This window comes from Grus americana, chromosome 1 (genome assembly GCF_028858705.1).
Source record: "Grus americana isolate bGruAme1 chromosome 1, bGruAme1.mat, whole genome shotgun sequence".
Classification (NCBI taxonomy): domain Eukaryota; kingdom Metazoa; phylum Chordata; class Aves; order Gruiformes; family Gruidae; genus Grus; species Grus americana.
This window is the reverse complement of record NC_072852.1, coordinates 103,222,222-103,232,060: the sequence shown is the minus strand read 5'-3', so window position 1 is coordinate 103,232,060 and position 9,839 is coordinate 103,222,222.

Here is a 9,839-nt window from a genome sequence, read left to right as displayed (position 1 = left end):
ATAAGTAAAAGTCCAACATAATGAAAACATATTTTAACACAATCTGAAGGAGGAAAAGGTGCAGATCATAAAGAACTGGCTATCAGTCAGCGCACCAGTCATCACCACAAATTTTTTAAAAATTACCAATATGTCACGTAGCCATTCACATGCTTAACTCAGCAAAATAGGGCTCTGCTTTGCAGTGGAAGCACATTTTAAAGGGCAGAGAAGACCTTGCCTCAGAAGTCTGTTCTCTATAACACCTGGTGTCTTTGTTGGGTTGGGTGGGGTTGGAGGGGATGGCAAGAGGATGAAGCAGTTGCACACAGCTGTGTCAGCTTTCCTGCTTGTTGTACAAGGATGAAGTAACTCCTGTTCAAAGCAAGGTTACATTATTTAAAATCCAAACGCACTCTTTTAACAGGCAGAGCCTTCATGCAGCAGCATCATCCACTGCGAGGCATTCAATGTTTTCACCTCGCCACCAAGGCCTCCCCTCAGAGCCACTCTCCGCTGTCACTCAGCTCTCAGGGGGAGGCATGGTTGCTGCAGGTGTGAGTCCTTGCACCCTACGCAGGGCTGGCTGTCATCTCCGGGGGCCAGAAACCCCTACGCCGAATACTTGCCAACCACACAGCAACCAACTCAGAAGCTTGCAGGCAGCCAACAACCTTTCTGAAGTGAGAGATGCTGGTTATCTGTATCTTCAACATCCCTAGGTCAGCCTCCACTTTTAGCTGTTCTTTTGAGCGTGGGAAACTCTGGAGGCCGAGGTTATCTACTGGTAACGCATTTGCAGTAAGTAACTGGAGCCATTCAAATGGCAGTTTTAGAGGCTCTCCCATTTTTCCTCAAAGTTTTATCGTGAGCCTCCAGACACCTGAGTTGTACGAGTTACCTGAAGAAACATAGCAGCAGACGTGTCTGCGTGTCACGTTCCCCATGCATCTCAGGGCCAGGCCCCAGGCTATTTTTGTGCAGCCTGCTCACTGCTTGGGAAGAGTTTTGCACCAGGTCTGGGAGCAGCCTGTGGTCCCCGCTCAGGGGACAGATTCGGCTCGACTGCTGCCCCTGTTGCTCCCAAGCAACGGCCCTCTCTCTCCTGGGAATTCCTCAACTCCTTCCGCTGGAAATGAAGTTACAAAATACAGGAAGACTTTGAATGCCCTGGGAGGAAGATAAATCATGTCAAAAGGGGCAGCAGGTAGATACTCCCAAAGCTGTTCATTCTCAGAAACTGAAAAGTGTTTGGGGAGGAGGAGAGGCTGTCTGCTTGCTCTGCTCTTAGCCAGCTTCCTTAACCACCTGCGGCCGGCCACTGCAAATGTGACTGGGCTAATGGACCTTTGGTTTGACTTTATAGCCTCCTGGTATATTTAGTCTCTGAAAGATGCCCTAGCCCTGAAAATGCATCCATGAAGCCCTGTACTAGCGCAGCAGATTGTCAGCAGTGTTAGCGAATGGAAGGGCTGCACCTCCATAGTGCAATTTCTTCTCAGGGTCTTACACTTGCTGGCATCAGAGGAAGCCACAGGTGGTTTGTAGTTGTGAAATTCAACCCATCCACTTCGTGAGCCAGTTTCTTTCAGTTCCAAATACGTAAAACTGTTAAAGCTTTCTCTACAAACTAGGAAACAGAGAGTAGATGGCTTTCTGAAAGGGAGAGAACTAGCCTAATAGAAGGAGCTCTCAAAACAATTATGAGCAAGTTACACTGAACAACTGTAAAATTACGGTGTTTTGGTAACATATACCTGACAGTAAATAGGTTTAAAGTTTCCTCTACAGCACGGCAGATGTTTGTGGTGTCTATGTTGAATTAATCAAGATACTACTATTTAGGACAACACTAATATTAGCATTACAACAAAGCGTTGTGGGTTTGGGGTTTTTTTTCCCCGGGAAAAAAAAAATAATAAAAATGCCATAGAGCAGTGAGTATCTTGTCCTGCTTTTGTTGGTTTGTTTTTTGGGGTTTTTTTTTATATCTGTAGTAGCTGTAATTCAGGAAAGCAGGTGGGCATCACCTCTCTTCTCAGAAATATATACCTTCTTAACACCATCCCATCTAGAAAATGTCTTCATGGGGCTAAGCTATTACCTGACCCAAGTTGTGCACCTCACACCTGTAGCAGCCTTGTGGCCAGCCACTTCAGAAAGCACTGTAACCCAGTGTGGGGAATGGAGAGTAGGAGCAAAAGATGAATGAAAGTAACACTACCCCCGGTAGCCTTTTCTCTTCCTTCCAGAAAGGGAGAGGACTTTTGCTTTACACTTTCCATTGCATAGGAAAAAAAACCCTGGTCCATGTACCTAACAGCTTGGCTTTCCCAGGTATAAACCATCTGTGGCTCTCACCAATGTCAGCAAACATATGGGGGGAAGCACTGCTGATAATGAAGCCTTTTAAACTTGACACTTGCAGGTTAAAATGTCCAGAGGCAATTACATTGCGATTTCCAGAGATCAATAAAAGGATTTATTTTTTAACTGCAGCTAATTTCCCCCTAATTGCACAGTCACTGGACCAGCATGGCTGTGCTCAGCAACTTCTGCTCCTGGCCTTACGGAATCCCCTTGCCACTTGTGGGTCATTAACCTCAGCAGCTTCTCACTCGATTCAACCAAATCTTTCTACATCAGAGATGTTCATGACCTTAGCTACTTTAATTCCTGCCTTTTGTGGACTACTACACCTTGTTGCTGGCATCCCAGAAAGAACCTGGGAACCAACAACCTGAAAGTACAATTGCTGCCTTCAGAGCTGTGGACAATCCATGAAAGTCTCCCATACAAGTATTCAAAGATAAACAGAAAAGAGATGGTTTATAGGTGGACACCTAACTCCTAAAACACATCAGTAAGAATTAGTACGTATCTGAGACTCCCTGGATGAAAGTTTCCCTCCCATCTTTTAGCTGAAGGTATTGGCCTCCCGCTCTACAGCCAAGTGTGAATCCTGAATTACATGTAAAGAAGCTGCAAACCTCAAACAATACCCACTTTTAAAAGAACAGAAATAACAGCAGAACTGATGTGTAGCAGAAATAAAACCCCAGGTAGTCCTTCCTCACCCATCAATCGATCTTACACCTAGCACCACTGACCATGGTTTAGGCAGCAGAGTAGAGCCACAGGACTACCTCCTCCTTCACCCCAGGGAAGCTAACGTTCTCTGAAAGCTGCAGGTTCCTACACCCGTGGAGAGCTGTGAGCATCCTGCAAGAAGTCCCAGGAACCCCTGACAGACTCAGCTGGGAGTCAGCTACTCCAGCCTCAAGGAGCTGCATACTTGGCCCTCTGCAGACTCATCACACAGAAGTAGATTTTTTAAAAATTAATATTTTTTTTCAGGAAGAGAAAACCTTGTCTTCTCTTCTGTGTTTGTAGAGCAGCTAGATCAACACTTCCACATATGAAATCCATACTGTTATCACATGGCAAAGGAGAAGGCTTAATAGTTTTCTTTTAGTGGCTTCCATTTCTGTGATTTTTACAGCAAGTGGAACAAATCAGTTGTACGAGAAAGCATACCTGAAATAGAAACCCATATCTACCCGCTGGAAAAAAACTACACATCCCACCTCTCAAATGCAAACTCAAGTCATGACACCAGTGTCAGGATGGCATTTATCACTACCTACAATCTTTTGGTACAGTGTAATAAACCAAAGGGGATGCTTCTGCTTTACCTGTTTCCTTTCTCACCATACAGGCCTCTGTGCTGTCATAAACTCCCTTTCTTATGGGCCAGGTTAACACCTATAGTTCTACGTCACTTAGTGGTTTAGAAAAATTCTCCACGGTGATTTCCAGTCAAACGTCTCACGCCATTTCTTTTCCTTGTTGCAACTGGTCAGCAGCACTTCTGGCAGTTTTTATGCTCGATGCAAGGGAATATGATGCAGAAGGGTAGAGCCGCCGGGGGAAGCTCAGTCCTATGGCATGGCCCCATTCAAGTTTGTGCTGCCTGAACTGCCTGCCCTTTTTGTAGACCAGTGGTCTGCAGGCGGAAAACGTGACATGAAGTCAGGTCAGCTCCCGCAAACGTTGATGCTGTCATGGGACGGTGGGTGTTGCTGGTAAGAGTTCTTCTTCGCCTTCTCATCTTCCCAGAGCACCTTAACATACAGCCCAGAGGAGAAGCTCCTGAGGACAGGGTGGCAGAGCGATGCCGGCCCCAGGCTGGGACAACATGCATGTCAGGACTTTTGGCTCCTTATTCAACGTCCCAAAGTGCTGTGTGAAAAGTCGAGACAAGGCACTACAAAACAAGTGGGAGAGAGGGAAATAAGATGCAAAAATAAAAAAAAAGTCAACCAGCCCAGAGCGTGCAGGAAGCATCAGAAGTGGACTCAGGAAGCCTCCCACTCCCGCACACGAGGTCTTTGCTGCATGCGTTCATGCCGCAGACCACAGCCTTCTTCCCACCCCCGCCTGCAGGCCTGCACAGCCCATGCCACGGTGCGCAGCTAAGGACCCACTTAAACTACATGTAAAACATTTTGATTTGCTGAAAAGTGTCTGTGCTGTGCCTGTGTGTGCATGTTGCTACGTGTATGTATATTTATAAAAATCAATATACAGAGACACAACATTATGCACACACTTTTAGAGCTGTAGCACTGAAGTGACAAGGTACATGGAGGATGCTCAGCTAATGAGGTGGCATCACTGATTATATGCCATTTTCCGTATAACTCTCTTATTACAGTGGACCCTTTTCAGCAGCTGCCAGGGGGTGCGACTCCCCAAAAGCCCAGCTTGTGCAGGCAGAGAGAGCGGTCCCTCGCCACTGGCAGCCCCACAAACACCTACACCAGCGAGCAGCCATTAAAACTCACCCCACAGTGGGCGTCCAGCCCCATGGTGTGGCCCTGGCAAAGCCTCCCCCACCGCCTTCCTCCCTGCCTGAAGAGGGGATGCCTCCAGCCCTGGGGCCCAGAGTCAAGCCATTATCTTCCAAATGGAGATTGGAGAGCAAAATAGTGCTGGCAGCGCTGCCTCATCAGTTTTCCTTACCTCTTTTCCTCCTCAGCTCCCTCATAGCCCTCCTACACAGCAGGAACAGTTATTTGGCCTGTTTGCAAAGTCCCCATCACCAGAAATCTGGGCTGCACATTGCTTCTCTATGGTTTATTGTCAGAGCTAGTTTATGACTTCTGTAATGACAAATAGCCTCTGGCTAAAGGAATTTTAAAAAATGCATCCAAAGGGATGCCCTGGAAGCACCTTTGAATTATATAGGCTCCCAACAAGCCCCTTTGAACAGGATGATTTTTCCAAGTGAGGCAATGCGTCATGTAAAAGAAGGTAAGTTGTGGGCAGTGACTGCAGCTTGCACGGGAGTCCCTGCAACTGAACAACAAAGAAAACGACCTCATTCAAAGTCCAGATTCAACACTTTGGATTCCAGCACCTCTACTCAACCAGGCTTACATACATGTGCTACAAAAATGCTTCAAGCTAGCTTTAATGCAGTTAATGAGGGCATAAGGAACAGTGATCTCATTATGCCCATGAGGGATCCAGGCTGAATGCATACTTGGACAGTTAGCTCGTAAAGCAGTTTTTCACTGAAAAAGACATTTTCATCTGGAAGTTTTGGACTAGCAGATATATTTCTTTATAGGTTCTAGAAATATGTACTTCACTATCTACTCAAACTTGCCTTTTTTCTCTTCACGTAGGATAGTTCTGAGATGGCTACCAAAAGGACTTTTGGTCTTTGTTGTGAAAGAGGCAGATGGCATTGACCTGGCAAACAACAAGAAACAGGCACTATAGGTTTCTGATCAGCTCCTGAAAGAAAACCCAGCTTTGGCCACACTGTTGTCAAAGACAGGGAGAGGTCATTCTGACTTGTGAAGGAGATTTTTATTTGGGAAAATTAACATTTTCTTATTATTGAAGGTCACTTACCTTACAGAATACCTACAGTCTTGACTACGTGTCCTCCGTAACAGTGTGTACCTCTATAACAATTGTTGTCCTTTAATAGACAGAACGTATAGAAATTTTAGAGACTGGATTTTTACTAAGTGTGTTCATGTCCCTTCCTAGTTACCATTTATGCTCCCTCCCTCAATATAAAATGTCTGTCTAGTGTCTTCTTTCTTACAGTCCTGCTGCAAGCACCTTGTGTTTATGACCTTTCAACTCAAGCACTCGTTTTCACAGTAGTTACAAAGCAAACTATTTGGAAACAGCTTCTATGCTTATATATAGCATAGAATACTGAATTTGGAAGAGTTAAAAATCTCTTTGAGTCCAAGAGATGCGCCTCTTTGAAATTCCTATTTCGTCTTCTAGTACCTCGTAAAAATAAAAACATAATTCTCCTTAGCCTCTTTGCAGCTATTCCTTCTAGTTGCCAGGAGGGGGAAACATAGCTACACCAACTACAGGAGAAGCATCGTGTTGATGTGTAACCGTACAGCATGCTGCCTGCCGAAGAATAGCGCTAAAAATATCTGCAGCCTGAATTGGCTCAGTGGAGCCCAAAACATAGATAGCACCATGCAATGCTCTTCCTGAGCCTCTCTGCCTTCCTTCCCCCAGCTAGCGAGACACCTCCAGCGCTCGCTACTGCTTCTCAGCAGCAGGGTGCCCGGTAAGCGGCTGGTTCTGTCGGGAGTGGTGTACGCCTTTACTTCAACAAGAATTCCCAGTCAGGCTTGCTTTGATGGAAGGGCTCACAAAGCAGCACCAATTGCAGCCCTTCAGAAATGATAAACAAATGGATACCTGGCAAAGTGATGAGGAGATAAACGATCTTCTAAATAAGTGAAGTGATATGTGTCTGCTTTGATGTTCAAAAACCTTACACACATGCCCAAGTACGAAAAAACATGGCAGAGGTGAGACGCGCTCGTCAGACAAGCTTTAGTAACCACAGAAAGAGTTCCCAAACATACTAACAGATACAGATGTAACCATCTTCCCTTTGCCATCTGGTACCAAATTTTAAGTCCTAAGAGAGAACCCCTTACGCAAAAGGCAAATTTACACAAATACTTGGAAAAGAGGAGAGGGACACAACACTGTTAAACGATTATAGACAAAATAGCCTTTCAGAACATCCCCATTAGGGTAAATCATTGTGCCTGCTTTTGGTTTCTGTTTGCAGAACAGTGAGTTTGACACCGACTTCACTTCTGCTTCCTGTGCATCCCTCTGGTCGAGCTCATATTGCTGAGAGTTGAATAAGGGCCTCAAGCTTTCTCAGACCAAATTGAAGAGCACAGACGATAGACTAGAAATATGTCAGAAGACATTTCAGAGGAAAGAAGAACCCAGGAAATCTTTCTTTGCCTAGAGAGAAAAGGAAGATGTCCCTGCATGGGAAGCAGGTCCCAGAAGCTACAGTTGGAAAGAAACCATCTCTTCATTTCAAAGAACATGACACCGAGAAACCTGTTGCCTGAATGAAGGCAAAATCTGGAAGAACTGACATTACATGCAAGGGAATTTCTAGACATGAAAGAAAAGGCATGAAGAAATTCTTCTCTGTCTAGGATGTAGATGGGGTTAACAGGTAAAGTGAGTAATCCCAATGAACCAGTACCAGGAAGCCCAGAAATAAATCACCAGAACCTTGAAGCGTGCCATGAAACACAACGTGATTCTCAGATTTTCATCAGTGAAATTAAGTTGTTCTTACAACATCTCAGGAATATTATCTTGTTCAAGCAAAGCAGCTTAGACTTCACAAACACTGTTCATGGTACAAGTCCTTGGGTGGAAAAAGATGAACACATACACACACACACAAATAAAAATCTACTGGTGTTCAGGAGCAAAATGTACCAATCTAACTTAGTAAAACACAAGCTTATTCAAAAAGTGACTAATGCAAGACCGCATCTCAGAGGTTATATTGAGGCATCATGTGGCCAAGAAGAGAGACTTTCAGACATCTAAATCAACTGCCTGAGCTCAGGCTCAGTATTTAATTTGCAGGATACTTTATGTCACATTAGCGCACAACTACCTATTCCCAAGAGGCCATACAGGAGGCACCTGAAGTCCATAAAACAATGGTCCTGTGCTCATTCTGTGCACTCTGTTTTGGCGCAACCAGGAACTGGACACTGAGCCAGGTGACTTCTGCGGATGTTGGCCTGAACCCAGTTCAGCTGCACCTTCTGTAAAATTGCTCAAAACTAAACCCAAGACAAGTTAGTTGGGGAGTTTTAGCCCGCTAACCTCTATGGAATTATTACAATGGGAAAGGGGGAGTCATTAAATAGAAGGGCCATGCCAGAAATCCACCTGTGAGACTGATTTTACAAAAATCTATCATAAGTTCTATCTCCAGAAAAGCTAGATATATATATATAGATATTCTTACCTTTGGCACACATAATTATCCAGGATATTGCGACCACAGCCCACATCGTCTCCAGCTCAGAATCCACCCTCAGGGATCTGTTCTGTTCCAGGTCACCTTCTATCCTCTCTGTGGTTTTGACAAAGCTCACACTGCATATAACGATGAGCAACATGCAAATAGAAGTCTGCAGAACTGCATCTTTCCTTACCTAAAACTTAGTGGAAAAAAGACAACCAAAGGTGTAATTTTTATTTTATTTTAGTCAAAATACATTGGAAAAAACTTTAAGAAGGCAAAAGATTAATATAATCCCTACATCTTTACAAAGCTGGGAGAACAGCTTGGAAGGAATATGAGCTGGTTTCTCAGCCTGTCCCTGATCAGAACCAACCTACAAAGCTCTGGTAGCTCACCACCACCACAACCACCAGATGAGAACCTCGGCTAGTTAGACCAAATAGATATTCCCTTCTGCTGGAGGCTTGGAGCTGAAGTCACTTGGCACAAGCAGAGCACACCATACCATACGATCAGTTTGGACCTGTATAGAAATGATGGCACAGGGGCACTGCCACTATAGGTTTCAGCCCTCCCAGTCTTTCTGCACAATATTTTTTCCTCTTCTAAGTAATGAAGCAAGAGAAAAATATTCACCTCAATAAGAGCAAATAATTCACAGTGGTGGCTGCCGTGTCTCAAGTCCCACTCCCTCTAAGCACCAATCCTCCCTCAGGTCTATATACACTACAATGAATTCAAGAGGTGATAAGGCTAGACTGTTTGCATACACAAAGGTCTCCTTTTAAGAAAATACATCGATCTCCATTTCAGAGGAAAAAAACCCCTCAACCTTACTGTCTGTGAATGTAGCTATGGTTATAAAACCAGAAGAGATGCTAGGTTAACTGGGACAGACCTGCATCTAACCCGAGACTAACATACATTTTCCCACTCTGCTTTTTCCACCCAATTCCTTTCAGCTCTGGTAATGGTGCTTGGAGTAGAAATCCCATGGGAAACTATTCCCATTAGCTCAGAGAGATCCAGAGCCAATCTAAAACAAACCCCCAACATTTTTCACATGTCATTCTTGCATTTAGCGTGCACTGACGAAGAGACAGAGGAGTATGAAACTTATTCCACATGTCACAGTGTGGCAGCAAACATTTTTAGTTTCACACCGTAGCAGGAGAGGGTACATCTGCATGAACACAGTTTTTATCATGCCAAAATTTCACTTTAGAGACAACCATGTGATCTTCCAACTCCCTCTGCAAAAAAGCTCGTGGACACACAGAGCTCACCTGTTAGATTCACTCTGATAAAGTGGCCCACAGCAGTTAGGACAGTATTCTTTATTTTGGCCCTGCATTGATAGCAGCCGCTGTCAGACTGGTTGACTTTCTGAATTTTCAGAAGCAGAGAGGACATGACTTTTGCCTTGGGGTCCGAGCTTGGTGAGGGGTGCAAGCTTTCCATCTCCTTTCCAAACCCTGTCTCGTTTTGGTTGTTTTTTTATACC